Source organism: Dermacentor andersoni, chromosome 5 (assembly GCF_023375885.2).
Source record: "Dermacentor andersoni chromosome 5, qqDerAnde1_hic_scaffold, whole genome shotgun sequence".
In the NCBI taxonomy this organism is placed as follows: Eukaryota; Metazoa; Arthropoda; class Arachnida; order Ixodida; family Ixodidae; genus Dermacentor; species Dermacentor andersoni.
The window spans coordinates 7,719,958-7,743,214 of record NC_092818.1 but is presented as its reverse complement, the minus strand read 5'-3'; the positions used below and the strand labels follow the sequence as shown (position 1 = coordinate 7,743,214).

The 23,257-nt window shown below is 48.5% G+C and overlaps 1 long non-coding RNA gene across 1 annotated transcript in view; it reads right to left on the bottom strand.

The window, feature by feature from the left end:
* LOC129384516 (uncharacterized) overlaps positions 1-7,537 on the bottom strand; it is a 48,105-nt gene extending 40,568 nt beyond the window's left edge. The window contains exon 1 of the long non-coding RNA XR_008612230.1: positions 7,474-7,537. This is a non-coding gene — a long non-coding RNA (uncharacterized lncRNA). The remainder of the gene's footprint in view (positions 1-7,473) is intronic.
* Between the last annotated feature and the right edge of the window lie 15,720 nt (positions 7,538-23,257).

Sequence of the window (23,257 nt, the reverse complement as noted above, 5' to 3'; positions counted from 1 at the left end):
CAGCCCCAGCCAGAAGCGATGACCTACGCCGCCGTGGCACGCCGTCAAGGTCTCCCTCCGCGACCACGCCAGGGCCCTGCAACGACGCAATTCCGTCATCCGCCGCCGCCGCCGCCAGCACGCCCACCCGTCGCCCAGCGCACCTACGCGAGGAAGACGGACATTTGGCGAGCCCCCGACCACCGTCCGCTCTGCTATGATTGCGGAGAAGCCGGCCATGTGTATCGCCGATGCCCATACCGGGAGATGGGACTGCGAGGTTTCGCCGTCAATGCTCCGCGCCCGCAGCGAGGTGAACGCCCTCGCGATATCGCCGTCTACCTCGCCGCTACCCAGTGAAGCTCTCGACGACCGTCGCGTTCGCCATCACCAGGCCGCTACCTGTCGCCGCAGCGCCGACCATACACTGGCCCAGCCCGGGGCCGGTCAGCGAGCCCGTATCCGGAAAACTAAAAGCAGCAACCGATGGAGGTGCGGTTGCTGTTCGTCGAATTGACGAAGATTCTCCGCCACCGACGAAGACGAAGAAACCATCTCCACGACCTAATAACGACACGCCGCCGTCCCGACGAAGTCAGGAAGCCAAGACTACACCGACGAAAGACGACTTGACGACGCGACGTTCCAGCTTCAGTTCAACACGACGCAGCCGTGATCCGACGCCGAGACCTAACTGTAACGCAAGACAAAGAACCACCGACCTCGACGTGCTTCTCGACGGCCACGCAGTCACCGCCTTAGTAGACACAGGAGCCGATTGCTCCGTCATGAGTGGACCCATCGCCGCCCAGTTGAGGAAAGTTAAGACTGCATGGGAAGGCCCTCAAATTCGCACCGCTGGAGGACACCTGATTACGCCGACTGGGATCTGCACGGCAAGAATTACCGTTCATTACCGGACTTACCCTGCCACCTCCGTTGTCCTCCAACAGTGTTCACGAGACGTCATTCTCGGCATGGACTTCCTGAACCAACATGGCGCAGTCATCGACCTGAAGTCGAAATCGATAACGCTGTCACAAGATCAAGCGATACCGCCGGAGAGCTGTCGTAGTCACCACGCCTTGAGTGTGCTGGAAGATCAAGTGAGCATCCCGCCGCGCGCCAGCATTATGATTTCCGTCGGCACTGAAACACCCGCTGATGTAGAAGGCGTCATCGAGGGCGACCAACATCGACTGCTCGACCGTGAAATTTGCGTCGCAAGAGGGATCGCTCGACTCCACGGAGGGCAAGTGGAAGTTATGCTAACCAACTTCAGCCAAGAGTTCAAGCACATCAACAAGGGCACGACAATCGCATACATCGAGGAAATTGTGGAAACTAGCAATGCCTTTGTCCTCTCGGATTCAGCCGCATCTACCCCGATGAGCATTGTCCCCGAACCAGACTTCGACGTGAATCCAAGTCTTCCTATGAGTAAGCAGCAACAGATCAGAAGTCTTCTCCGACGATACAAAGACTGCTTTTCGACGTCATCGAGGATTCGACAAAGACCAGTTGCAAAGCATCGCATAATAACCGAAGAGAGCGCTCGACCACTCCGCCAGAGCCCTTACCGAGTTTCGACGCGAGAACGTGAAGCTATTAGGCAACAAGTCGACGAAATGCTGCGCGACGACATCATCCAGCCGTCGAAAAGCCCGTGGGCCTCTCCTGTAGTCCTGGTAAAGAAAAAGGACGGAACCCTACGCTTCTGCGTCGATTATCGTCGACTGAACAAGATCACGAAGAAGGATGTGTACCCCCTTCCACGGATAGGCGACGCATTGGATCGGCTCTGCAACGCTAAATACTTCTCGTCGATGGACCTCAAGTCTGGCTACTGGCAAATAGAAGTCGACGAGAGAGATCGCGAAAAGACTGCCTTCATCACGCCAGACGGCCTCTACGAGTTCAAGGTCATGCCATTCGGACTGTGCTCGGCGCCTGCAACGTTTCAGCGCGTCATGGACACGGTGTTAGCCGGACTGAAGTGGCAGACGTGCCTTGTTTACCTGGATGACGTCGTTGTCTTCGCCGGAAATTTCGACGATCACCTTAGGCGGCTTGCGAGAGTGTTAGAAGCCATCAAGTCATCAGGACTCACACTGAAGCCGGAAAAGTGCCGCTTCGCTTACGATGAGCTTTTGTTCCTAGGCCACGTGATCAGCAAATCAGGAGTACGCCCCGACCCACAGAAGACAGCTGCCATCGCAAAGTTCCCGCAGCCAACCGACAAGAAGGCAGTGCGCAGATTCCTTGGCATGTGTGCCTACTATAGGCGCTTTGTCAAGGACTTCTCACGCATCGCGGAGCCGCCAACACATTTAACCAAATGTGATGTCGCGTTCAAGTGGGAAACGCCGCAGGCCAAGGCATTTCAAGAACTCAAACGACGCATGCAGTCGCCGCCGGTACTTGCACACTTCGACGAGGACGCCGATACCGAAATCCACACTCACGCCAGTAGCCTAGGCCTCGGTGCCGTCCTAGTCCAGAGGAAAGAAGGACTTGAAAGGGTGATATCGTATGCTAGCCGGTCGCTGTCAAAAGCGGAAAGCAACTATTCTACGACTGAAAAGGAATGCCTCGCCATCATTTGGGCTATAGCTAAATTCCGCCCTTACCTCTATGGCAGGCCATTCAAAGTCGTCAGTGCTAGCTAACTTAAAGGACCCTTCAGGACGGCTGGCGCGGTGGAGCCTCAGACTACAAGAATATGACGTCACGGTAATATACAAGTCCGGAAGAAAACACTCCGACGCCCACTGCTTATCGCGCGCCCCCATCGATCCCCCGCCGCAAGACGACGAGGACGACGACGCCTTCCTTGGGATAATGAGCGCGGAAGACTTCACTAAACAGCAACGAGCAGACCCGGAGCTAAAAGGCCTCGTCGAGTATTTGGAAGGAAACACCGACGTTGTTCCTAGGGCATTTAAGCGCGGGTTGTCGTCGTTCACGCTACAAAACAACCTGCTCGTAAAGAAGAACTTCTCACCAGTCCGCGCCAGCTACCTTCTTGTTGTACCGTCAGCGCTGCGTCCAGAAATACTGCACACCCTACAGGACGATCCAACCTCTGGGCACCTCGGATTCTCCCGGACGCTGTCGAGAATACAGGAAAGGTATTACTGGCCGCGTCTGACCGCCGACGTCGCCCGTTACGTCAAGACATGCCCGAGACTGTCAACGACGCAAGACACCACTGACAAGGCCAGCAGGATTACTACAGCCGATCGAACCTCCTCGCCGACCATTCCAGCAGATTGGGATGGATTTGTTGGGGCCGTTTCCGATATCAACATCCGGGAATAAGTGGATCGTCGTGGTGACGGACTATCTCACCCACTTTGCTGAAACTAAAGCTCTACCAACCGGCAGCGCAGCCGAAGTGGCGAAATTTTTCGTCGAGAACATCCTGCTGCGACATGGTGCCCCAGAAGTCATCATCACCGACAGAGGAACAGCTTTTACAGCAGAGCTCGTCCAAGCCATTCTGCAGTACAGCCAGACAAGCCACAGGAGGACAACTGCCTACCATCCGCAGACGAATGGTCTCACGGAGCGCCTGAACAAGACCCTCGCCGACATGCTAGCAATGTACGTCGACGTCGAACACCAGACGTGGGACGCGATCCTGCCGTACGTAACCTTTGCGTACAACACGGCGGTGAAGAAACAACACAGATCACGCCGTTTAAGCTGGTTTACGGCAGGAACCCGACGACGACGATTGACGCCATGCTGCCGCACGTAACTGACGAAGAGAATGTTGACGTCGCTAGCTATCTCCAGCGCGCCGAAGAAGCCCGACAGCTCGCCCGCCTGCGAATCAAGAGCCAGCAGAGGACCGGCAGCCGACACTACAACCTCCGACGACGCTTCGTCGAGTACCAGCCTGGCGACCGTGTTTGGGTCTGGACCCCGATACGCCGACGAGGACTCAGTGAGAAACTACTCCGACGCTATTTCGGACCCTACAAGGTCATCCGACGTATTGGCGCTCTGGACTATGAGGTCGTGCCAGACGGCATTTCGCATTCACAGCGGCGCCGCGCACGATCTGAAGTGGTCCACGTGGTGCGCCTTAAACCCTTTTACGGACGCTGACGAACTTCGTTATTTTTGTTCTTTTCTTTGCTACGAGTGCTTTTGTTTATTAACTTCGTTTGTTTGCAGCATCGGGTCGATGCTTTTTTAAGAGGGGGGTATTGACACGTGTACTTATCTTTAACTGTAATCGCGCAGCGCGGAACGCGCCTGCAGTTTCTGGAAAGTTATCGATACTACCCGGCTTTCTGTTGTCGCCGAACCTTGTGTTATCTGATTTCATCGCGTAACGCGAATGGTGTAGAACTTTGTGGAAGGCACGCGGTCCGAACGATTAGTCTGGAACATTCGGCGACTGCTCTATAAAAGCCGACGCGCTTGACCCGCTGATCAGATTTTCGACGATCGCCGAGTGTGTTCGCCGCTATCGTTGTGCTATAAGTGTAGCCTGTTTCGTGCCAGCAAGAGTGTAGCCTGTTTCGTAGCCAGCAAGAGAGTTGCTTCAGGTAATTGTTAACATTCAATTCGAGCTCTGTTATATTAGTAGCTTTAAAGAATATGTTAGCGTCATCTGCATACATAACTAATTCGGGAGACTCGGGGATATCATATAGATCATTAATATGTATTATAAACAGAAGAGGTCCAAGTATTGATCCTTGTGGAACACCCCTTATGATTTCCGCGTAAGATGAAACATCATTATTTATACTGGCATATTGATAGTGATTGATTAAGTAATGTGGTAAAAGTTCCAATACGACACCTCGTACACAGCACTGTTCCAATTTGCTAATTAATAAACTGTAGCATACTGAATCAAAGGCCTCCTAAAGTTTACAAATAAACCTAATGTATACATCCTACTTTCAATATTTATTATTATATTATTTTTGGTATTAAAAAGAGCTGCTTCACAAGATTTTTTTTTTTGGAATCCATACTGCATGTCACTGATTACATCATATTTACTGAAAGATGTTGGTAGTCTAACATTCAGGGCACTCTCAAACACCTGTGATAGAACAGGTAATACAGATATCAGCCTGAAATTTGTCATTAAATGTTTATCACCTCCTCTGTAAATAGGGCACAGACGTGCTGTTTTTCGACAATCAGGAAATATATCGCTTTCAAACATTCTGCTTATGATGTCAACAGGTGCAATTATATCCGCAATATATTTCATTGGTACTGGTTTCACATCGTCATACCCAGTAGAGACGTTGTTTCTTTTTACTTTAAACAGCAGCTGCACAACTGCAACTGCACAACTGCAGCTGCACAAGGTGTAACAGGTGTAAGTATCACCGAGTTAGTAAGACTGAATTTATTCGCTATAGATGTGGCCATGGGCGCCCCCCTCTCAGGATGCTGGGTACTGGAGACGAAATATTCATTCAGAGCAGCTGCTGCTTCTCTGCCTGTCAACACGCCAGTGGCTGTCTTTATGTTTATTTCCGTGTTCTGTCTTTTCGTAGATGTTAAGTCTCTAACTTCATTCCAAACATTCCTAGGGTCATTGTTTATTTTAGCAAATAACCTTTCATAGTACCTAATTTTCGCTTGCTTTATTTCACGGTTGACTATATTTCTCTATTTTTTTTTTTTGAAATCAGTCAAAAATTGCGCACTCCTGCATTTTACGAGCAAGGGATGCATTTTATTTTTTCTTGTTATCATTTTTAGCAAAGCAGCATTTATTCAGGGTTTTCGTATTTTCTTACTCCTCTGATTGCACAATTTCAACGGAAACGCTTGGTCGCAGCACGTAATCATTTTATGAAAGAACAATTGGTAGGCTGCATTTGGATCTTGTTTTTCAGATACACATGACCAGTCTGTTGATAGGATGAGAGCACAGAAATTTTCCAATGCACTTGCATGGAAACTACGAATCCGGGCTTTTTGTCCTCCTTCCTCTCGTTTATGCGCGTAAGGAACGAAACGAAATACAGGCAGACGATCACTTATCTCAGCAGATTACAGTCCCGCAAGGCAGTCAGTTGGATGTACATTGGTTATGCATATATCAAGCAAGGTAGCCGCTTGCACCGTTAGCCTCGTGGGTTACGTTGGTGCACATGAACGAGTTGATTAGACCAGCAAACTGTCTGGATGGTATGTCGTCCGACAATATATTCATATTTACGTCAGCCATTATGAAAAGGGGGAGGATGAATGGCTCAGAAAATGTAGTACCTGTTCTAGGAAATCAAAGAACGTCAGTTTGTTTCCCGTAGGTGGGCGATATATAACCACAACTGTGACATATTCTAAGCGTAGAATTACGCATTCTACATCATTCGTTACAAGTGAAAATTCTGGAATCACTTCATGTACAAGGCACTGTTTAACATAGACAGCCACGCCACCACATCTGCACTTTGTTCTTACTAACCCGTGGTGTGTGTAATTTTCGCAGTACGGGGGGGGGGGGGGGTTATAGTCAAGTAAAACTCTTGCTTGGGGTAGTTGGTTCATGTTTGAATTAGTAAAGGCAAGGCGCAGAAGACCAGGGCTCAAGAAGAAGAACACAAACAACAGGATCGGCGTCACTCGAGACTGGCAAGCTGAGACGGCGATCAGGTTGACGCACAAAATGGCAGGGTCGGTGCGAAAGCTTTGTTGAAAGAAAGGGCCCAATGTAGAAGAAATATGCTCAAGTAAAACTCTTGCTTGAACTAGTTAGTTTATGCTTGAATTAGTAATGGTAAGGCGCAGAAGACCAGGACTCAAGAGGAAGAACAGAAACGATGGCACCGGCGCCACTCGAGAGTGGCAAGCTGAGACGGCGATCAGGTTGACGCACAACATGGCAGGGTCGGTGCGAAAGCTTTGTTGAAAGAAAAGGCCCAATGTAGAAGAAATATGCTCAAGTAAAACTCTTGCTTGGGCTAGTTGGTTTGCTTTGCTAAGAAAAGCATTCCTCTTGGTTCTGCGGACAAACCGAACAATCTTTCCTTCGTCATGTCGAGTAGTGGGCGCTCGGTGGCAGATGTCGATATCAGCCTCTGAGAGCTCTTCCTTAATCCTCTCGCCAATTTGCCTCACAACGACTAGTGGTTCGCCTTCAAGTGGAATGCCCTTTATCTCAATGTTATTTGAACGTTCATATTGTTCCAGTTCCTCAATTCTGCATGATAGCTTGGCATTCTCAGCACGAAGATCCTGGTTTGGTTTTAGAACCTGCTGTATTTCTGCTTTCAGCTCCGTGACCTCTTGAGAGTTATCTTTTATGCTTCTCAAGTCTGCCCTTGAGCTCCCACCTCGAATACTCAATGGCCTTAACCTCTTTCGACATTGCACAAGAAAAGTGAACGTCAATGCAATAACAACACCAGTAACAAGAATCAAACAAGTACAAGAAAGCTGATAGGTTCGGCAGCAGTGCGCAGACTCTATGACTTATTGGCTAAATAAGGATATACCGCTCACCTGCAAAATCAAAGGCAGTATTTAGGTACGGCTCCGTAGTGCACTGCTGCCGAGCTGAGGCAGGTGATCGCTCCGTTGATGGTTTTATGCTGTGGTTTGGCGCTCCTCCGACCCTTGCGCAACCGCAGAAGAGTAGCTCCGGCCACGTGATTCCGATCATTGTTGTGGTGTAGACACACGCGGCACTGCAGATGTCAGAAGGGGCGATAGCACGTTGGTCGAGTCCGGTTGCGGGCTGCAAAAGCAGAGGAAATATTTGGGTATGCCTCCGTAGTGCACTGCTGCCGAACTGAGACAGGTGCTCGCTCCGTTGATGGTTTTATGCTGTTTTATGCATATGATATTATCGAAATTCTAGCGGAAGCATCGGTTCCTGTAATGTTAAATCTAGAATAATTTAGCATAGCCTAGCCAGGCACTTTCCGGGCCTTTTGCGATGCCTCCCAAATCGTGTTGGATAATGAATGAATGAATAATTGAATGAATGAATGCCCACAACGGCGAAAGCGCCATTGAGTGATAGCCGACTTACAAAATAGTGCCCGCCCGCTTCCGCACATAGCCGTACCTGTACCACTCACTAGAAGATATGGCTGGAAAACAAAGGTGATCGCCACTCTTACATGGGCTGCAACAAGTCTGGCCTGCAATCAAGATATACGATGGTGCGCTGTCTTGCTTTTGTTTGGCCCCGCTTTTAGCGCCATTCATTTTTCCAAGTCATGTACCAGCTAGGACATCGACATAAATTATATAAATGCATTAATTCGTGAAAGAAATTTTAGTTTTTATTGCGATAGCAAATATATGGACAGTCCAAGCGCATTTCCGCCGTTAGCTTGGCCGTCGCCGTGAGGTTCTGCATAAAGTCCAAGCGCGATTACGCCGTCGCCTCGCCCCCTACGGTGTATGCGCGAGTGAAGGGTTGCGAGGGGAACTAACGATGGCGGCTCAATCTTGCCCGCTCGAAAGAGACAAAAGTGGGCAGGAAGTGTACCGTCTCCCGTCGTGCGCAAAGCAGCCGACGTTGCGAGGTACCGGGGCGAGGGCAGAGGGGGCGGGCGGCGTTCTCCTCCGGCTGCAACTGCGCATGTGGCAGCTGCGCGTGGTTGCCCGACCGCATCTTGAGAGCGATCTGCATTAAGGGGACAGTCTAGGTGATTCGGCGGCTCTTATCTTTGTGCGTGCAATGTTTTCTCGGCGCTTCCTTTTCGCTTAAGTGATAAACAGCACGAATGTCACGTCGCTCGCAGCTCCTGCCGCGTTTCCTCACGTCAGCGTAATGACAGCGAGTTTCCGCGGTCATCGAGTCGGATGTGTTAATGTTGGCTTGTTCGCACGTGACTGTGTGCTTGTTAATTGAGTTAGTGTGCCTATGTTTACAAGTTTATACAGCCACTAAAACTACTACTTCGTATAGCTGTCCGCTAACTGCTGTCGCAATTCATACTTCGCTGTCGGGCGAAACTGCGACTTTTTATTATCATCATTTTTAAATATAGCAAAAGGATGACATCATAATTTGATGCGGAATGGCTGCACGCCTTAGTAATGAAAAACTTTTGTCAGAAGTTAAGCAAATTGTTGTTTCGGCAACCCACAAACGTCCATCCGCGTTATTAAAGCATTGCTACGAGTTGTTACTGTTAATTGTGGCGATAAATGGGACAAATGCCTAACACCTGGGACACGGCGTGCCGAATCGTCACGCTCGTCAACATGAAAAGGCTTTTACGTCGGGTGTGTGCGACGGAATTATCCGTGGCATGTGCAAATCCTACACCCCTCTTTACGACGCTCAACCCCTCTATGCCAAGGAGTGGCTTCCTTTCCGTGCACCTCTCTGTGGGTAGCCCCAACGTGTCTTGACAACGCCCTCTACCAGGGCGCAGCCCAGAATGAGGAGGCTCGGTTGGCGGGGGGTATACGAAAGCCAGCGAGCCGCCACGTGTGGTCGCATCTCCTCTGCCCTTGCGTGTAGGTGCACGCACGCTGAACGCTTTTATTTTTCCTTGGGGTGCACCGCTCAGCCGTAAGGATGTATTAAACTTCTAGCATTTGTTCTCCCTCTCCGATGGTCAACTCGACGTAGCGTCGCCGAAGGTAGTAGTGTCGGCTATCCGTCCTCTGCTGGTCCTTGATCCGCAGGCGCGCGAGCTGTCGGGCTTCTTCGGCGCGCAGGAGATAGCTAGCGACGTCAGCATTCTCTTCGTCAGTGACATGCGGCAGCATGGTGTCGAGAGTAGTCGTTTGATTCCTGTCGTAAACCAGCTTGAACGGCGTCATCTGTGCTGTTTCTTGCACCGCCGTGTTGTAAGCGAAGGTTACGTACGGCAGAAGGGCATCCCAGGTCTTGTCTTCAACGTCGACGTACATTGGTAGCATGTCGGCGAGGGGCTTGTTCAGGCGCACCGGGAGACCATTCGTCTGCGGTTGGTAGGCAGTCGTCCTCCTGTGCCTTGTCTGACTGTATTGCAGGATGGCTTGGGTGAGCACCGCTGTAAAGGCCGTTCCTCTGTCGGTGATGAGGACTTCTGGGGCGCCATGTCACAGCAGGATGTTTTCGACAAAGTATTTCGCCACTTCTTCTGCGCTACCTTTCGGCAATGCTTTAGTTTCAGCGAAACGGGTGTGAGAGTCCGTAGCCACGACGATCCACTTATTCCCGGATGTTGACGTCAGAAACGGTCCCAACAAATCCATCCCGATCTGAGAAATGGTCGGCCAGGAGGTACCATCGGATGTAGTATTCCTCCTGGCCTTGTCGGTGGTGTCTTGCGTCGTTGACAGTCTCGGCATGTCTTCACGTATGGGCGACGTCGGCGGTCAGATGCGGCCAGTAATACCTTTCCTGTATCCTCGACAGCGTCCGAGCGAATCTGAGGTGCCGAGCGGTTGGATCGTCATCTAAGGCGTGGTGTACTTCTGGATGCAGCGCTGACAGACCAAAAAGAAGGTAGCTGGCGCGGACTGGCGAGAAGTTCTTCTTCACGAGCAGGTTATTTTGTAGCCTGAACGAAGTCAATCTGCGCTTAAATGCCCTAGGGACAACGTCGGTGTTCCCTTCCAAATGGTCGACGAGGCATTTTAGCTCCGGGTCTGCTCGTTGCTGTTTAGTGAAGGCTTCGGCGCTTATTATTCCGAGCAAGGCGTCATCGTACTCGTCGTCTAGCGGTGGGGGATCGATGGGGACGCGTGATAGGCAGTCGGCGTCTGAGTGTTTTCGTCGGGACTTGTAGATTACCATGGCGTCATATTCTTGCAGTCTGAGGTTCCACCGCACCAGCCGTCCTGAAGGGTGCTTTAAGCTAGCTAGCCAACACAACGCGTAATGGTCGCTGACCACTTTGAATGGCCTCCCATATAGGTAAGGGTGGAATTTTGCTGTAGCCCAAATTATGGCGAGGCATTCCTTTTCAGTCGTAGAATAATTGCCTTCCGCTTTTGACAGCGACCGGCTAGCATAAGCTATCACCCGTTCAAGTCCGTCTTTCTCCTGGATTAGGACAGCACCGAGGCCTAGGCTACTGGCGTCAGTGTGGATTTCGGCATCGGCGTCTTCGTCGAAGTGTGCAAGCACCGGCAACGACTGCATGCGCCGTTTGAGTTCTTGAAACGCGTCGGTCTGTGGCGTGAACTCGACATCACATTTGGTTAGATGCATTAGCGGCTCCTATGCGGGAAGAGCCCTTGACAAAGCGCCTATAGTAGAGGCACATGCCAAGGAATCTACGCACTGCCTTTTTGTCGGTGGCAGCGGGAACTTTGTGATGGCAGCAGTCTTCTGCGGGTCGGGGCGTACTCCAGATTTGCTGATGACGTGGCCTAGAAACAGAAGCTCATCGTAAGCGAAGCGGCACTTTTCCGGCTTCAGAGTGAGCCCTGATGATTTCATGTCCTGTAATACTGTCGCAAGCCACCTAACCGGATCGTCGAAATTTACGGCGAAGACAATGACGTCATCCAAGTTAACAAGACACGTCTGCCACTCCAATCCTGCTAACACCGTGTCCATGACGCGCTGAAACGTTGCAGGCGCCAAGCATAGTCCGAAAGGCATGACTTTGAACTCGTAGAGGCCGTCTGGCGTGATGAAGGCGGTCTTTTCGCGATCTCTCTCGTCGACTTCTATTTGCCAGTAGCCAGACTTGAGGTCCATCGACGAGAAGTATTTAGCGTTGCAGAGCCGATTCAATGCGTCGTCTATCCGTGGAAGGGGGTATACGTCTTTCTTCATGATCTTGTTCAGTCGGCGATAATGGACGCAGAAACGTAGGGTTCCGTCCTTTTTCTTCACCTGGACAACAGGAGATGCCCAGGGGCTTTTCGACGGCTGGACGATGTCGTCGCGGAGCATTTCGTCGACTTGTTGCCTAATAGCTTCACGTTCTCGCATCGAAACTTGGTAAGGGCCTGGCGCAGTGGTTGAGCGCACTCTTCGGTTATTAGGCGATGCTTTGCAGCTGGTGTGTGTCGAATCCTCGATGACTTCGAAAAGCAGCTTTGTATCCCCAGAGAAGACTTCTGAGTTGTTGCTCGTAGTGAAACCTGAATTTACGTCGAGCTCTGGTTAGGGAACTATGGTCGCCGGGGTAGATGGGCCAGAATCCGAGAGGACAAACGCCTCGCCGGTTTCCAGAAGAGAGATCGTCTTGCGACGCAAATTTCACGGTCTTGCAGTAGGTGTTGATCACCCTCAATGACGCCTTCTACGTCGGCAGATGTTTTGGCGCCGACAGAAACGACAATGCTGGAGCGGGGCGTGATACTGACTTGACTTTCGAGCACGCTCAAGGCATGATGGCTACGAGAGCTCTCAGGCGGTATCGCTTGATCTTCCGACAGGGTTATCGACTTCGACTTCAGGTCGATGACTGCGCCGTGTTAGCTTAAGACGTCCATGCCTAGAATGGCGTCGCGTGAACATTGTTGGAGGATAACTAAGGTGGCAGGGTGAGTCCGGTCATGAACGGTTATTCTTCCTGTGCAGATTGCAGTCGGCATGATGAGTTTTCCTCCAGCGGTCCGAATTTTAGGGCCTTCCCAAGCAGTCTTAACTTTCTTCAACTGGGCAGCGATGTGTCCACTCATGACGGAGTAATCAGCCCCTGTGTCCACTAAGGCGGTAACTGCGTGGCCGTCGAAGAGCACGTCGACCTTGGTGGTTCTTTGTCTGGCGTTGCAGTTAGGTCTTGGCGTCGGATCACGGCTGCGTCGTGTTGAACTGAAGTTGGAACGTCGCGTCGTCAAGTCGCCTTTCGTCGATGTAGTCTTGGCTTCCTGCCTTCGTCGGGACGACGGCGTGTCGTTATTATGTCGTCAAGATGGACTCTTCGTCATCTTCGGCGGTGGCGGAGGATATGGGCTTTCAGAGCGGCCCCTGGTTGGGCAAGTGTATGGTCGGCGCTGCGGCGACAGGTAGCGGCCTGGTGATGGCGAACGGGACGGTCGTCGAGGGCTCCACTGAGTGGTGGCGAGGTAGTCGGCGATATCGCGAGGTCGTTAGCCAAGCTGTGGTCTCGGCGCGTTAACGGCGAATCCTAGGAGTCCCATCACCTGGTATGGGCATGGACGGTAGATGTGCCCGGCTTCTCTGCAGTGGTAGCAAAGCGGACGGTGGTCGGGGGCGCACCAAACGTCAGTCTTCCTTGGAATGCTGCGTGGGGTGACGGCTTGGCGTGCTGGCGGCAGGGGTGGTGGAGGAGGACGGAACTGTGTCGTCACTGGGCCCTGCCGTGGGTGCGGATGGGGAACGTGATCGCGGGCTACAGCGACGTATGTCATCGCTTGTGGCTGAGGCAACGGCGATTCAGGGGCTACTCCGACTTGTTGGAGTTCCTCACGGACGGCGTCGGAAATTGAACCCACTTGAGGCTGTGATGACGGGAGCAGCTTCTGTAGCTTCTCCCGCACGACTGCTCGGACGGTCTTGCGCAGATCGTCGGTGCCAAGTGACTTAACTCCGGCGTAGTTTGTCGAGTTCGTGCGCCGGTTGAATTGCCGGTTCCGCAGTTTCAGTAGTCTTCTCGATGCTGTTGGCCTAACGAAGAAACTCGTCGACGGTCTTCGGTGTGCTCCGTACCATTCCGGCGAAAAGTTCCTCCGTTACACCACGCGTCAGTAAGCGGACTTTCTTCTCCTCGGACATTTCCGGGTCGGCGTGGCGGAATAGGCGGCTCATCTCTTCTGTAAAGATCGCGGTGGTCTCATTAGGCAGCTGCACTCGGGTTTCTAGTAGTCTTTGGGCTCGTTCTCGGCATCCGACGCTTGTGAATGTCTGCAGGAAGCAGCTTCGGAACAGGTCCCACGTCGTTAGGCGGCTTCTCGGTTGTCGAACTACGCCTTGGCGGCGTCTTCCATTGCGAAAAAGACATGTCGAAGTTTGTCGTCACAGTTCCAGCTGTTAAATGCAGCAACCCTTTCATACGTCCCAAGCCAGGTTTCCGGATCCTCGAATGTTGAACCGCGGAACGTCGGAAGCTCCCTGGGCTGCTGCAGCACGATCGGGGAGGCTGGGGCTGCCATTGGGGTTGGCTGGGCGGCGATCTTCCTGGTCGTCTCAGGCAAAAGTCCGTGCTCCGCGGGAAGTCCTTGCAGCCTGCGGCTACCTCGCTGGTTTTTGGCGACGTTGGTGGTGTCTTCCGCGTGCGCGCTTGGGTGACAGCTTTGGGGGGGGGGGGGGGGGGGGAGGGGGCGCCCGGTACATGAACGCAAAGCACCTCCACCAGATGTCACGTGGTAGTGACGGTTGAGGACACAGCAAGAAAACTGTGAATGGCAAAACTAACTTTGTTGGGCGAACCTGTGCCCAGAAAAACGGGCTACACTCAATCGTCAACGAGAATGGCGAACAGAGTGGGCGATCGTCGAAAATCTGATCAGTGAGTCAAAAACGCGTCGGCTTTTATAGATCAGTCGTCGAATGTTCTAGAGTAATCGTTGAGACCCGCGTGCCTTCGCCAAAGTTCTATGCCATTCGCGTCGCACATGCATGCAATCAGATTACACAAGGTTCGGCGACAACAGACAGTGGATAGAGGCGTCGATAACATAATAGAAACTTCCGATACATGTAGATGGGTCCTGCACTGAGCGATCACATCTCTTAGACGGTAAAAGCGCTCACCCGTAAAAGATAAACGAGTTCACGTGTCAATACTAAGAACATAGAGAGGGGTTGCAAACGCTAGTCATTTAGGCAAAAGTATTGATCTGAGCCTTAAGCTGCTAGAAAGTTCCTTATTTCCTGTGCATAATAATGTCGTGTAAGAAACAAATAAGTGTGGCTCGCGGCCTTGGCACTGCTGGAAGTATTTTGCCTTAGGTTAAAATGTGTTAAAGCGATCTTTAACAAATTTATGAATCCTTATTTATGTTTTCGTGGGGTCGAGTTACTTATGCGGATCGAGTGCTACTCCGTCCACAGAACCAACAGTAATTTTGTCTATGACACTACATGCTGTAACCGCAGATGCGCCATTCCAGCAGCGACACTGCTGACATTCACATATGCTGTCAGTATGCTGAGCGCGAGCACCAAACACGGAGAAAGGAAAAGGACTTAGAGGGAGCGTCACGTGACCCCCTTGAAGCCTACCCATAAATATATGAAGGCAAGGCTAATAAAAAATAGGTCCTCACCAAGTGATGCGAAAGCGGTAAAGGAGAAGTGCAAATGAGGAGCCCGTCGGCATAATGCCTCTCTGCAGTGGCAACACGATGTGTCGCTACAATGCTTCGGTGCTCATCGTATTCACGTCGGCATTCATCGTGAGATATATACTGGCGCAATTTGTACCTCCGGTGCGGTCGCCACCCCTTTGGAACTATCGTATACTTTCCCCGACGTATGGTATATTTCGTGTATCCCAGTTATAAAATTTAACAACGGGCACAGAACCCGGCAGCATGATTACGCTTGTGGACCGGTGAAGCTCGAAATTTGCGTAGTGGCAGTTATCGTGACAATAAAGTCACGTTTAATGCATCTTCATTATTAGCTTCACAAAGTTCCAAGCAGCACGAAAAAGGGCAGACAAAAGCCAGAGAAAGCAGACCAGACAAGCACTTGTTCGGTCTGCTTTCTTTGCCCTTTGAGTTTTCTCACGCTCCTTCGAACTTTTAAAGCGAAGCTTTCTGCGGCTCACAGATTTGTCCGTGCGCGCCAAAAACGCACTGCAGGTAAGCCAACTTACGCATCTGCGTAGAATGCTAGTTTACATTCGCAGCACCGCGCCAGCGTCGAATGGCCGGCCGGCCAGTGCCTGATAACGGCGCGAAGTGACGAGCTAAGCAAGAGTAGCGCATGCATGAAAACTTCACTGGAAGCGCAAGTTACGCCTGCTAGGCATGATACCGCACCTGTCGCGATTAACGGAGCTTCCCTGTTTATGGGCAGACAGCAAGTGCGCGTAACACGGGCTCGTCTTAGGATCTGGAAAAAAAAATCAGAGCCCCTTTCTTAAAGAAAGATGGCTGAACGCCACGCTACCCAGACGAAGTGTATACATCTGCACTCCATTACGCACGTCACGCAACGCATTCCCGGCCGTCACCATGGGCAGGCCGCGGGTGCAGCGCACGGCAGAAGAGGCTGCCGTACGCGAACGTAAGCGCGAGGGCGATCGTGCCCGTAAGGCCGATCCAGTGTATAGGAAGCGACGTGCAGAAGCAATGTGGGGGCTGCTTGTGCAGTCGAGATGCCTACTGCTCTTGTGATCCTTGGCGTGTACAAGAGAACGAACACGTCTCGTTGTGATGCGGAAACGTTCCTGGCAGAAACGATGAAGACCTTAAAGCCGCATAGTACGCCGATCCTCCTGTGCGGTGATTTTAACATCGATGTGGCGAAAGAGCATGGCAGATGGATCGATAGTTTCATGCTAGGTCGCTACTCATTGAAACTGAAAGCGCTACAGAAACCCACGACTCAACACTGTTCCTACATTGATCTCATGTTTGTGAGCTGACTGTGTCACGTTACGATGGGAGAGCCTCTGACCGCCTACAACAGCGATCGCAAGGCAGTGGCAGTGTAGAGTAGTCCGTGAAAGTGTGAGTGTAATCAAAGGCTAAATGATATAAGACAAAGGCTATGCAACTTAACCAACTCTCTCATCATTCAACGTCAACGTTCAAAAAATACGATCCTCAACAAGCAATCAAATCCCACATGAATAGCATCGGGTCGCTCAGCATTTCTTGGGTTCGTTGCGCGGATAGTTGGCTTTCGACTTTAACATTGATTCTGTTTGCATTGAAGGAAGGTATCGCGTTCAACAATCTTTCTTTAAAAAAAAGGGCTTTGATTTCTGAAATATGAATGCATGCGAACTCTCCCCACATTTTTTACGTTGCCACACCATTCCATTATTAAACAGTTTGAATTTAACGTTAGCGCAATTGCGGGGATTATACGAAATAGCGTAACCATTCAGCAAACGAACTTTGCGGAAAGCGAGTTTTAGCATATAGCGTGATTGCATTCTTGATGTCTCGGGGCGCTCTTCTATCGCGCTTTACAATTCAGAAAAATGGTTACACATAAATAGTTTTATCTATTGCCCAAGCATCACGTGAGCGTGCGAAAAGTTTGGCAACCAGCGCAATGACAGCCGCTGGCCTTTCTACTGTGTACTTTCCATGCCTCCCGATGAGTGAATAAATTGTAGCAAGCCGTCGTACCTGGCGCCAGACCTTACCGATAGGTGACGCTGCCACCACAGAAGTTTCTTTTCTTAGGCCTCGAAGCGTTTGGAGTGGGAAGTTATTTCAAAAACTCCACAAAGTTACTCATAATCTGAAGTTGAAACCATCTAAGTGAAAGCCATTCGCACAGTCATTGATTACGCACGTAGCGAATTATACAGATACAGATATAACCATACTTGAAATTTATAGACCTCTCTTCGAAAATGCAAACATCAAACATTTTCGTAAACGAACTAGATGCGTTTCTACTGTCTTTGCCTTCAACCTCACTCTTTTGTCTGGCAGGCGATGTTAACATGAACACTTTATCTCTGTCGCGCCCGATTGTTCGTGATTACTTAAATGTATTAGCTAAATCTGGGGTTCTTCCGACTATCTGTTATTGTAGAAGAGAAGAGTACCTTGGAACCAAGCAAGTGACGTCATGCATCGATCACATGAACGTTAGAGATCCGTTTTATCGTGTTGATTCGGTTATAATCAAGCCCAAACTGGCTGAGCACTACCTTGGGGGCTGCCATAATTATTTTCCCATGCTTAAAAAAGTATTATCCGAACTCTTCTAGGTATCAATCCTCGATATAGCCAAATTCGATAGTTTAGTTAATGCCTTTGACTGGAATGTACTTATGGAAGGGGCAACCATACAAAATGTTTACACTAATTTTATTAATGTTCTTGACACATTTAAATACAGGGCATAAAAACCACAAAAATTAAAAAAACGCAATACTAATTTGCCTCGGCTTACACCGGGAATGCGTAAGGCGATAAAAGAGAAAGATTTTGGGGGAAATGTAACAACTCGCCTAACAAAATAGCTCTGAGGAATTTATACAAAGTTCATAGAAATAGGGCAACTGCGTTAGTTTGGTCTGAGAAGCGCTCATATTACAGTAAATCATTTTACGAAAATAGGCAGAACCATAGAAAAATGTGATCGACGAATAATCAAATATTCGGTTGCCATCCTCCGGGCTGATTGGCCCAATCAGCCCACGTTTCTGGCAAACATTTCGATAATTTGGAACCTGCCGCTACTAACTTCAATGTTCACTTCGCTAAAGCGTCGTCGATCACTCAGCCAGCTCACATACAGGGTTCTGAGAATATTATCAGTTCAGAGTCCTCTGCATTCCTTCCCTTCTTGACTGTTTGCGATCTGCGTAGCATATTACTCAGCTTTAAACAATAGAAGGCACCTTGTTTAGATGACCTATCTAGGTACGAGCTGCAACTTAACTTTCCCGTTCTCTAAAATGTACTTTTATTTATACTGAATGGTTATATTGAACTCGGCTTTCCTCCAGATGAGCTAAAAATTGCAGTTGTTACACCATTACACAAAAACGGCTCTTTTAAACAGGTTCACAACTGCAGGCCGATTTCAATTTTACCAGCAATTAGTCAAACTCTCGAAAAACACCTATGGAGTAATGACTGGCTTCTTGAAAAAGCAATTTATTGTCCACCTCTCAATTCGGCTTCGTTCCTGGGAAGCGGACTCTAGTACTCTTTGAACAATTAGGTGATTCAATCTTCTCTGCTATCGATACCAACGAGGTAGTAATGGCTCTTTTCCTGTATGCAAGCAAAGCTTTTGACTCTGTAGTGCGCACATTACTTTTGCGCAAACTACATCTCTTGGCATTCCGGGGGCCTCTCAACCGATTATTAACTCACTATTTTTTTAATCGTTCACAGGTAGTCAATATAGGGGACCACGTTAATTAGAAGGTTTTCCTAAAACGTGGTGTCCCGCAAGGATCCGTGTTATCTCCACTACTATTTAACCTTTATTTAAATGATCTGTCTAAAGCTACATACCAATGTGAAATGTTTCACTACGCAGATGACACTCATCTTGCCACACACTCTGTTTCTTTTTTCATCAATTGCAATGCTACAATGTGACATTGTGTCTGTCATGGACTTGCTTTCCAGAAACTATATCACTATTAGCAAACAAAAAACAAATCTGGTTTGTTTCTACAATCCACATAGACGAATTGATCCCACTCTCCCAATCTTTATTTATGGTTCACGATGTACCAATTGTCAATGCTCTCCTCTCCTACCATCGCCGAATGCGAAATACATGGGAATTATCTTCGACTCCGATATAACATGGAATGGTCACCTATCTATTTCTGTATTAAACTCCGAGCGTTATCATGAACAGTGTACAATAGCCGCGTCAATAGCCCTTTTTCTGTGCGCAAGATAATCATTCATGCCATTGGTTAAATTATGCTGAGATACGGTGTAACAGTATTTTATCACTATTCTTTCACATGGTGCTCAAAAATAAACTGTATATTAAGATCACTGATACTAAATGTGGCCTATAATGTTAACATTCCCAGTGGTACTAGCTTGTTTTCTGCATTATTTTTATACTGTTATTTTCCATCATCTCTGGAATAGTGATTATCTGTTTTCTGTTGGGCCCACAAGACCACTCAGGCCTTGCCATGTTTTCTACACAGCGTTGTTATACGCGATTTGGACATTTTGTGCGAAATTATTATGTTCCTCATACATTTAATCCCATGCCCACGGAAATGTTTTTGCATTTCATCGAAAGGTGCTCTGGAATTGTATATAAGGGAAAACTCATATCAGACAATGATGTCTGTTCTTTTTCAGTATTTCTTCACGTAGCACTGAACCCCAATTCGCTGCCTTTCTTTCTCTTTTTTCTTTTTCTTTCTCCTCACTCCTGTAGTTTATGGCGTCGCTGAAACTGACTGCCGGGTACAGCCCGAAAAGCCTCATTGATATGGGTTGACCCGTTTTGTATCTGGTGCTTTTACGACAAATAAAGCATTTATTATTCTTATATGACAGCAGTGCCAAATTCACACAAAAAAGTGTGGCCCGGAATCGAAGCCACGTAGCCACGCTATTTACTTAAACCACGCAAACCCGGTAACACTAAAACTGGAAAATAACAGTCGTACGCTAACCACCCTAACCATTAGTGGTGGATTAGCTTCCCCGCATGAGCATTTAAAGCCCGCTATTACGCTAAACACGTTAAAGTAAAGCTGCCAACAAACTGCAGAACAAGTGGAAGTCAACGAACAAAGAGGAAGGGAGCTCATATAACACGCAGATCGACCCTGTAATGTGCAACTTCTGGATGCTCATACAACATTGCTCCAAAATGGTACCAAGTACTGCTTTGAGCCGCGTTTATCCTCGAGGGATAAATTAGCTACATTTCAATCTATTTATGAGCGTGTTCCTGAAGATGAGCCTCATTGGTGTGTTATATTGTCACGTGGTGGTGACGTTGGAGAACACAGTAGCAATACTGTGAAAGACAAAACTAACTTTTATTGGGCGAACCTGTGCCCACAAAAACAGGTTACACTTATAACACAACGATAGCGGCGAACACGGTCGGCGATCGTCGAAAATTTGATCAGTGGGTCAAGCGCGTCCGCTTTTATACATCAGTCGTCGAATATTCCAGACTAAGCGCTGGGACCTGCGTGCCTTCTACAAAGTTCTACATTATTCGCGTCGCCCACACATGCGATCACATTACACAAGGTTCGGTCACAGACAGCCGATGGAAGCATCGATAACATTCCAGAAACTTCCGATACATGCAGGCGCGTCCTGCGCTGTACGATAACATTTGTTAGGTGGTGAAACGTGTCGCCCGATAAATACAAACAAGTACACGTGTCAATATATTGCGTGGACGTTCAGAACTCAGTAGGGAGTTCTAGATTTTGCGTGCCCAAAGTTAGGGAGCGCAAACCACCAAGCTTACAAAAGAACGCTAGAGAAGTACAAAAGAACGCAAAGCGCCTACGATAGAGTTTGGTTCACTTCGTGTGCGAAGTGGGGTAGGTACCTTATTTCTAAATCTGCCTGATGTTCCTTTAAAACGACTTTCGTGACCTTTGTAGACAGGCTTGTTAGCATCGCGTTGAGCGTTAAGGTAGCGGACAGAAAAGGTGGTCGGAAACATGGAAAAGAACTTAGATACTAGAGAAAGCTATTTACTTATAAGAAGAAAAAGATATTCGGTGTTAATAAACATGAATGGCCTAAAATTGCACATATTTTTCAATGCCAAAAGCTCATAAACCTGAAGTCCTGCTTGGAAGCATGTGTCTCAGAAGGGTACATGGCAGAACGTTGTCTGAGGTTTCATACAAAAGCACCTGGCGTAGCCGATATATAAAGAAGCTTTCTTTCTGAGGATGAGGTTAAATTTTTGGGATCTGGTGCATTATTTCTGTCAAAATAACTCTAAGACTTGAAGTGGCATAAGTACAGATGGCGAAGATCTGTACTACTCAATGGCGCAAAAGGAGTTGCTGATCGCCGTGCAGCGTACTCAAGAAACCAACGGGCAGGAGTGTACAGAGAGAGCCAGAATGACTGTATAATGCCTTGCGGAACGATATAACTGAAGTCGGCCTTCGAAGGCTTCCCGTGGAATGTGGTGGCGCTTTTACAAACTGACGCTGCAGATATATGCTAAGCTTGATGTCCCGTGAGTGTGCGTTGCCGTTGTGCATTTGAAGGAGTCGAACGCGTTTTGTCATTTTTCGCCGATGTTCTTTGACCTCTGACCTGCAGTACCGACGTCTGCGTTTTGACGACACAAATAGATCATGTTATATTGCTTGTGGTTAGGTGTCGCATTAGCTAACTACTGTGCCTTCCTCCTTGAAATGGCCGATAGCCCTACATACAACAATTACCGAAGCTATCATGTTTGGAGCTTATGTGCAAGTCGTAGTTAACGAACTGTCGGATGCAATTTACTTAGAAAAATTCGATTAGTTCAATAAGGCACTTGTGTTTGGTGGAGGGCCGAGAAGAATTAGAATGTATGCTGCACTTCCGCACACGTCCGTGCGCGAGTAACGTACGTCGCCCTTGGTGGTGGTACTTGTCTAACGATGGCAACAGCTTCGCTGTACAACCACTTTCACAAGGTGCAACGAACACTCATTCTTTTCTTCTGCCTGTTTGCAAAACCTGCTTCGATGAACTTTGCTCAGATGCCTTAACTTTTCAGTGCATGAATGGCAATAATAATTGCTCCATTCATACGCTTAAACTATCAAGTGTAAAACCCTTTTTTTTTATGAAAATGGTTATGCCCTGTATGCTGACTGCATGTTTCCTGAACGTCACATGAGGAAACGTCCTCATGTATCCTAGACGTTGAAATTTGGCTAATGCTTTTAGGTTTCCATCATGTCTCTCACCTTTATGAATCGCTAATGTGGCCTTATGATAAAATCTTGTATATTGTATGTGTATATATATATGTATATATATTTAACAATGTCCTGATAGGCCTCGTATGAGGCATTGGGTAAGGGGGGCGTTACAGTAGGATCAAACGTGTATATAGGGCACATAACAAAACGTAATGGACATACATTATTAATAGACAGTGGAAAAATCTATAGACATCTTATACAAGTATTAAAGCATTGTACAATATAACAGGGTCCGGAATGTACATATTAGAAAAAAAGAAACGATGCAGTTCCTTCAATAAACAATGAAAAAAAATGTAGCCACTCCAGTACAAATACTAGACAATACTAAACAATACAAGAATAATAAGCGAACTGATGAGCTCATAAAAAAGACAGCACATAACTGGAAAAAGAAGAAAAAGCATCATGCACTTTATTGAAGTTAGGCGGTGGAGTATGAATTGATGAGCTGGCGGAATTTATCGGGATTAGGTTCGGAGACGCTGAAATCAGGAAGAGCGTTCCACAATCGAATGGTACGTGGAAGCGCCGACCAGTTGAATCCACGTGTGTTCCCGTAGATGCATGTGAAGCTGAGGTGATTATATAATCTGCGAGATGTGAAAGGTGCCACTTCAAGCTGTAAAGAAGATTTCCTATCCACATGAACGTACTTGTGAAATAGTGATATGAGTGCATATGATGAGTTCCTTATGCGAATGTTATATTTATGCACACAGTGCACGTTTTAAAGTTGTGCGTTGGTTTTATTACAAGGGTTTTGTTCCCTACATGATGCAGCATACTGACTGGAACTCTGCTAGAGCGCA